The sequence below is a fragment of the Phaethon lepturus genome, unplaced genomic scaffold (genome assembly GCF_000687285.1).
Source record: "Phaethon lepturus isolate BGI_N335 unplaced genomic scaffold, ASM68728v1 scaffold7901, whole genome shotgun sequence".
In the NCBI taxonomy this organism is placed as follows: domain Eukaryota; kingdom Metazoa; phylum Chordata; class Aves; order Phaethontiformes; family Phaethontidae; genus Phaethon; species Phaethon lepturus.
Genome location: NW_010519779.1, coordinates 131,080 through 138,836, shown reverse-complemented (window position 1 = coordinate 138,836; position 7,757 = coordinate 131,080).

Genomic DNA, 7,757 nt, shown 5'->3' with positions numbered 1-7,757 from the left:
GCTTTACCGGAATGCCACTATCATCTCATGTGCTGGTGGTAGAGGCTTTTGTGAGCTGAGGTTTCTGCTCAGTAAAGGTTGGGATGAGTTTTCAGACCTTTGAATTTGCAAATCCTTTTGGGTCTCCCACCTTAGTGATCCTGTTTAAGGCCTTCAAGAGTTAATAATTGTCTGATGTGTGGCGTGGCTTTTTTCATTTGTTTGTTTTCTTGGTTTTTTGTAGGGTTTTTTTAGAACTGTTGGTCCTCCTCCCTTTTTATTTGTTAAGTTGTTCAAACTCCAAAAATCAGAAATTTGCCTGGGAAGTCTGCTATTAATGATTCATTTTATAAGAATTGCAAGGAATAGACACTGCAAGTTTTTGAGGAAACCCCAAAGCTTTGGAGTTATCTTTCCTGAAAGAGGTTTCTTCTGATGCTGTTTAGCTGGCAAACGTACTTCCTTAGCAAAACAGGCTAATTCCCAAGAACCTTAAATTTTGAACAAGCTTAATTTTTCAGTGTGCCCTGTCATTGCAATCCCTTGAATGACCTTAATAAAGAATTTAAAGATTATCTGATTATAAAGATTTGCTAGCTGGCAGGGATGAAAGTTTGTTTCATCAGCTATATAGACTCATTTATTGAGTGGCTTTGCAGTTAGGCTATCACATGTGTGGAACAGCCAGATCAGCCTGGAGCTTTAAGTGCATGGGCTAATGTGTAGAACTGAATTACTGAAATAGCTTTGCAAAGCTCCTTTATGTCAAACTAAAATGTATGTGCTCATGATGATTGTTACAAGACTCTGGTGTTTCTGAAGAGTGTTATACATTGTAAAAATTTTTTTTCTTGTTTGTTCAGTAGTTTTTGATACCATTGTATATCACATTAGCACTAGTGTTTGCTTTAATCTATTGGCAAACAATTCCAGCAGGAACAGTTGTCTCTCTTTTTCCTTGCTCCCTGGTACACTTCTGTCCTCTGAATTCAAGGAATATGGTATATAATGGAAGAAAACCATAAGCCTACTTTTTATTGTTTTGTCACAAAATACTAAGGAAAACCCTAGAAAGATTTTTATTATAATTGTGTAATTTTATTTGCATGCATTGTCTTCTGAATAGAAAATATTTCATATGCTGGAAGAGTGTTTGTATTTGTCAGTTCCTGTGGTGGTAGTGCACACAACAAAGGCTGGTGGAAGAAAACATTTTCTGTTATTTTCTCTAGCTGCTGAGCAGCTGGTAGAAGTCAGGTGACTGTGAGGCATTACTGGGTCCTTGAAGACCCTTAGCCATGTTCTTCTCTAGTGAAATTTGAGAAGATAGGTTACTGTCTTCACAACAAACAAAAGAAAATACTCTGTGAACTGCTTACAGCTGTGTTACTGGAACAAAATGTCATGTGGAGGCAAAGTGTAAATGTGTTCAGAAAGGGATTAGAGAAATTAACAGAACAGAGACTATTAGTGAGTATTAGATTTGACTGTGCAGCTCTAACCTTTACCTCAGGAACTCAGTAAACTGGTGATTGCCAGGAAAGGGTGATGGAGAGGTGGTCTGATCCAGTGTAGTACTACTTGTATTGAACATTGCTTAGGCTTCTAAATACCAAAAGAAATAGGAAGCTCCTCCAAATGGAAGACTTCTTTAACCTTAAAGCTTAAGAAGGAATCTTCTGTGATCTGTGTTTGAAGCTTGTGTGTGTCCACGTGGGCTGGCTTGATGTTCAGAGAAAAGCCCTAGGAATCCAAACACTGGGAACTGCTGTGCTGTCCATACACCAGCATACTGGTTGCAGTTAGGTCTGTGCTCTAGATTAGAGGCATCAGCAGTGGTCGTGGCTGTACCTGAAAGATTGGAGAAGTTTTCACCTAGCTGAAGAAATGTAAACAAGATGTTGATCTGTCTGGTTCAAGTTGCAGTTCCTTGCTTGTTTTTTTTGTCCTTTCTGTGATGGAATCTTTATTCCCTTTTCCTCAGATCCCTTAAGAAGGGATTAAATGATGGATAGTCAAGTAATCAAGGGAGTTAATTTTCATACATACAACTCTAGAGTAAATATAGTTGCTCAGGAAGAGAGGACAAGAAGACAGGAACACTTTGGTAGTATCACAAAGTTTCAGTTGCAGAAAGTTGTTGTTAAAGACAAAATATACTATTTGATGAAATAATAAAATAGATTATGTAAGTAATTGTAATTTTAAGTGATATCACATGAAAAACAAACAAAAAACAACTCGTGGAGATATAAATGGTTTGATTTCTTTTACAGATGAGAAACATGTTACTTAAGAACCAAAGGGCATACTGCCATGATAAAAGGCATTCCTTTTGTTCTTCCTTGCCACAACATCAGATTCTTGTTCTCTGTTGATACTAGTACATGTGCTGTTTTGTTGTGTGTGCTCTTTGGCCTTGCATGCTGCAATAAGCATAGAATAGTCAAAAAGAGTGTTTTTCAGTGCAAACTCTTTAGTTTTGTGATATCATCAGGTACTGATGGAATTTGTGTCTTCCAGTACTGAGTATTAAAGAGCAGAATAGAATCAGCAAATCGCATTTAAAATGGTATGTGGAAGTTTCCCTGGTGCTTGCACAGTGCAGAATATAGTTTGAAATGTTACAGAAAATATTTTTGTTCTTGACATTAACTGAACTCTTTGATATATGCATTAGTTCTCACTGATTCTGTCCCACTCATTTCCTTTGCTTTGAGGATATTAAAGAACTGAAGATCACAGAATTTAACTTTTCACCGTAGTATGAACTGCCGGCTGGGAAGTCTGATGATGATGCAAAATCTGTTTGTTCTGCTTCCCTCTTCAGTGGTTTTGGAGAAGTGGAAGAGAAACTATTGCTTGTCTAGACTTTAATTTATATATAAATTTACTTTTAATATAGACAACACTTGTTTCAAGGCTTATGATGTATTTTCAATGATAGCCTATAAAAGCCAGTTATAATAAAACCAAACAACACATCGCAACTGTTGTGCCAAGAATTAATATGCATCTAATAAGAGTGATTGCTTTTTATAATAGTTTTGGAACCATGAGGTATACAGTCTTTGAATTGTTTTCAAAGAATTTGTGGAACTCAGATTTTTCTGTGTGACAAAAGCTCTAATTAGTGATCAGCAGGCTCTTTGATATAGAGCAACTGTAAATTGTGTGTGATTTCTGGGTGGGGAAAGTTTGAGTTTCCTTCTCCTTCCTTTTTTTCTTCCTCATCTGTCAGTTGGAGAAACTGGGGGGTTTTATTGCCTATTTGTAGAATGTTGGTGTAAAATAAAGAGTGAAGTCTTATAGACACTTTTACAGAAGTCTGATTATTGTGGAAGAAGATCACTAAAAAATTGGAGAGGTTGCTCGTCAGTGTGATAAAACACAAAGGTTAGGTCAGTGCCAGCTGTCTTCAGTTAATTTTTTTGCCCAAATTCAAAATTGTAATCTGTAAATCTGTACCTTTTAAAATGCAGCTTGTGAATGGTTCTATGCATTTATTTGCCCCTAAATGACTGGGGTAATATTCAGTTTCTGTGTGAATATAGGTGAAAAATGGCCAGTACGGTAAACCAAATCATAAAAATACTCCATACAATTATTTGAGGAAAAAGTATTTTTCTTCTGTAGCTGATTAGTAATGGACCACAGGATGCCTTAGGTTTGCCCGCAGGACTTGGCATCTATAATACTGTTTAATTAATTTTTCTTATGTGAAAGTTTCCAATGCCCCTAACTGCGACTTTGTAAGTTGGGTATTTCTTCCTTGTCTCAAACAGTATGTGTATGCTTTTGTGCAAGCAGGCCTTTGTTCTGTTCATCTCTCTACTGTCTGATGAAGTCTTGGTTCTGGCTTCCGTGCTTCTGCACAGTGAGGAATCTATGGATTATTCCTCCCGTTATGGACTGAGAAGATGCTGTATTCTTCTGTCGTTGAGATTTAGATCTCAAGAATGTAAAATTTTGTTCCTTCCCTCCCTGTTCTTTTTTTTTCTACTTGCCTTGTTTCATTAATATCAGATTGGATATTTCTATAAGTGGTGCACCCTTGATGCTTCTCACTGATTATCTAGTACTAATCTTTCTCAGATAAGCATATGCAGCTTGAGGTAAACCAGTACAACTGGTCCAGTTTGATAAACTATCATTCAAATTCAGTATTTTTATAAGCAGAGTTTATAGGGAGTGCATGGTAGTGAGACAACATATATCAAAATTGAAGATGTTTTGTAACTACTGATAAAACATTCTGAAGTTTTGAAATCTGTTTCGGACTACTGCCCAAGTGCTTTCTTTAAAGTCTTACATTGATGGATTTTCCATGTGCTGTGTCAATGAATAATCTCTTTCATTTCTTTTCCAAAGTGTTTGTTTAGTAATGAAAGGTGGAAATTGAAGAGCTTCAGCCCATCTTTTTTTGCACACAGAACTTTGAATTTTTTTTCCTAAAAACAGCACTTTCTATGCAAAGATTATGCCATTTATATACTGAAATTGCAATTTTTTTTTTTATAACATACCCTTTTTTTTCTTAGTGTTTGTGAGACTAAAACTGAAATACTATATTTGGGACTGGATGAAATTTTGTTGTAAAAGTTCTAGCCATGCATGGAAAGGATTAAAGTTGATATGTTGTATACAGACCATATTAAAGAAGACTTGAGCTCTTAGGTTTTGGAGGGATGAAAATTTTTTTGTTGGTGTGGTGTTTCTGTTTATTTTAGGTGGTTCTATTTAGTGTTTTCTTGGGTTTCCATGAAATAAGACATAAGGGGTTAAGCTGCTGTACATGGAATTATCAAATTGATTGAGAAGGCAGCAAAATGATGCGTTCTTTAATTGATCTAACTCCCTGTGGTCCAGCTGCATCAATAAAAGATTCAAGCGCTGTTACATTAGCCTTCTATTCTCCTTTTGCTTAATCCCTCACTAGGGCAGTGGGTTAATGCTTGGTTCCATTCCAATACAGTGAGTGTAATTTGTACATGGGCATTATCTGCATATGTCCTCAGTCTGACTAGCGCTATATTATTGTTCATAGGAATGTTCTTAAAAGAAAACAAAGATGATGCTGTGACTCGCTTTCCTCTCATGGTTTCTAGGCCCGTAGAGTAAAAGTTTCTGCTAGTTTGTCCTTGTTATGCAGCCAAGGGTGTAATATGGCTCTTTGTCCTGTAACTCTAATAATATGAATGTATTTATCACCCAGACAAAGCAAAACTTTCCTGAACTCTGTTTTTTGGCGACAGTGGGCTTGGCATTGTGTCATAGGAGGAGGTGCTGCTATCTTGTTTTTCCTGTTTTTTGGCAGTGCCATCTTCTGTAGCTTGTTCTGTCCTGTAAACTCTCCAAGTACCAAAATACTATGGAGTGCAGATAATGATCAGATGGAGTCTTTGTCCATTCTAGTGTGTAAAGCTAAATCAAATCTGTTACATCATGGACTCTGTCTTTACTATACATCAGGCAGTCTGGTTTGTGTGGAAGGCTCAGTTAAGAGTTCTATAAATCACCCTTGCAGATTTTTCATGTTGCTATCAAATGATACTGAAGCTTACATTCTTTGTGGTGAGGGTCCTTTTTACAGTCTGAAACCCATTCACTTTCTTGGCTGAGGAGCCGTAAGCTTGGTAAGGATTTGAAGCTGGGCAGCAGTAATCGGTAGATGAATCTCTTGTGAAAGAGAAATGGCATGTTTTCCCATTTAAAAGGAAAAGGACTAATAATCACATCACCTTTGAGGGCAGTTAAGACATGGAGAATATTATGGCTGTAGGACTGAATAAATTATGCATAGCCTCTGAATTTAAGATGAATCATAAATTGGGTGTGTGTTAGAAATTTGTTCAAGGGGCAGTATAGTCAATTTAACAGTTGTTAAGTTGTAAACAGCATACTGAATCATGCAGTATATAATTATATATTTTTCTGAAGTGTGGTGAACAGAGTGACAGGCTGAGGGACTCTAGGTTCCAACTGACTTGAATAATTTTAGTACAAAGCCATATGTGCTGTGTCAACTCATGTTTTGGAGCAAGATCATGATTTCCTAACCATAGGCATTCCAAGTGTTCAAGTGGCTTTGTCTGCTAATTAATCTGGAGCTAAAACCTCCTAATTGCAGGAATTAACCTAGGCTGTATAAGCTACTTGGGAAGGTTTTGGCCTCCATAAAGAACTCATTTAGAAAGTGAGCATCCGTAACCAAAAAACTTGATGTTTTGTGTGGAATCTTCCAACTGATAGGTTTCTCTAGACATGCTGCTAAATTAGTTGGTAATAGTTGTCACATGGACTGTACTGTTCTCAATACCTGGTCTGTACTGCATCTGCAGAGTTGAGTGGAGCAGATGGGTAAACAATAGGTAAATCTAGATATATGTTATGAGTTGCAGGAAATGGATCAACTATGGTTGTTTGGATAAAGAAAGTCTGCCTTTAAAAAAAACCTGTATTTATTCAATACCTGCAAGAGTAATGTGCTTAGAAACTTGGCTAAGTATAGATTTAAACAGAGAACCTAAGCAACTTGAGAGCCTGAGAAATACTGGAGTGTAGAAACACCAGCGGCAGATGATTGAGAATTTTGGGAAATCCTGTAATGAACCAGTAGGGAATAATATCCTTCCTATAAAGCTTGTCTTCCTTTTCTTGGGCAAAGTGTCTGTTTCAGAGCATGAAAGTATACACTACATATTTTCTGCCTTCTCTCAGATTTTCACGTGCCCTGCAAATTGGTTACTGTTTGGGAGTGTGTATGCAGAGAATATTTACAATTTTAGTCTTAAATTAATTTCTGTACGTGTGTGTATGGAAGGAGATGCAGAAAGAAGGGATCTGCAATCTGAGAGGACAAATTATCACCTTAGTTGTCACAAATTCTGTGCTTGGGACAAGCAGGTGTTAGGCAGAAGAAGGAATCTCCATGTTTTTATTGTGTGCATCTAACCCAGAGCTCAGCTGTCTTCTGTGTTATCTGTTGGGTTTTTTTTGTTATTGGTTTCACCAAATACTCTTTAATATAGTTCATGTCTGGACCTTATTGGTAGCTCATGTAAATTACATTACATTGACAGATTCTCAGTTACTGGGTGAAAAAATGAGATTGTTCTTGAAGAGGATACATGTTAATGAATTTCCAACAGTCTGTTCCTCAGCTCAGCATCGCTTCTGGAAGGGGAAACTATCTTTTATATCACTTGAACAAGCAGCTAAGTGCTTTCAAGATGTAGCAGTTAAAATAGGTTACTTTTTCTCTGGGAAGTTAGTTGCTTATGGAGAGAAGAACTTGCTCTGAAGTATTCTATGAGGACAGGTGTACACATGCCAGATGGTGATTGCCATTGAAATGCTTCTCAGGAAATGGTTCTACCTTTTAAGACTTGTTAGTGGTACACTTGCAGTACCATGTGTGTAGAGCAAAGAGCTGGTTTCTGGACAGATGGAGGTCTGTTACTATAGTTGCAGCCCATCTGCTGGTATGAAATCTGTTTTTACAAATGCTTACAGAATCTTACTTTAAATCTATCTTGACCAAAACCTTTAATAGGCTTTAGAGACCCTCTAACCTTAGGCTTTCAGGTAGTTGATGCTGAGCTCTTGAAATAGATCAGTGTTCCTGCCCCTTTGCAACTCCATTTGTCCTTCAGGGTTTTTGTTCTGTTCTGCAGCAGAAATGTAAAACAAAAGTGAATTGTCTGGTGTATATGAAGTATACACATGCAGACAAATGCACACAGATACTTTATATACATAGATGGTAACACAGTACA